This window comes from Sinocyclocheilus rhinocerous, unplaced genomic scaffold (assembly GCF_001515625.1).
Source record: "Sinocyclocheilus rhinocerous isolate Xijiao unplaced genomic scaffold, SAMN03320098_v1.1 scaffold489, whole genome shotgun sequence".
NCBI lineage: Eukaryota > Metazoa > Chordata > Actinopteri > Cypriniformes > Cyprinidae > Sinocyclocheilus > Sinocyclocheilus rhinocerous.
Genome location: NW_015666177.1, coordinates 173,944 through 174,556, shown reverse-complemented (window position 1 = coordinate 174,556; position 613 = coordinate 173,944).

The following is a 613-nucleotide window of genomic DNA, read 5'->3' as shown; positions in this document are numbered from 1 at the left end:
ATTTGTATTCTATAATATTTTTTTCTGTATTTTCCTAATGACAATTTTAGGATTGGTTTATACAAACACATAATAAGGCAGAATAGTTTCTATACTGTAATAAATGTTATGTCAATTAGCACTGCATTATTCATATACTATATTACCTCGAAATTACCTTTTTTAGCTACAGCCATAGCGCAATGCTTTTGTCCATATTAGGGATTTCCTGCATGTCATAAGTTACTATATTACTTCTATGAGGCCATTTTGGACTTTCTGCGTGAGAGCGCCCTCTGGCTTCGCTATGAATGAACCATACACACACTGTAGAAGAGTGTTCAGCGCTCCGAGATGTTCACATCGTCTCGTTTTGGATATGAATAAATCTTCCGGTCATACATAGACTATCTTGTTTCTTCGCCCATGTGCCTTCTATCAACCGAGTTTCTATTTACTTATACTGCTGTGTGCTCTAGTAATATCTATGGTATGACCCATTTCAGGTGCTGAAAATAAAATCTAAATAAAATAAAATTTAAAATCAGAGCATAGCTCACATTCACTAAAATACTGAAATGCTATGCTGATTCAAAACGACAACGCCGGTGATTGACAGTCAAAGCAAAGCGCG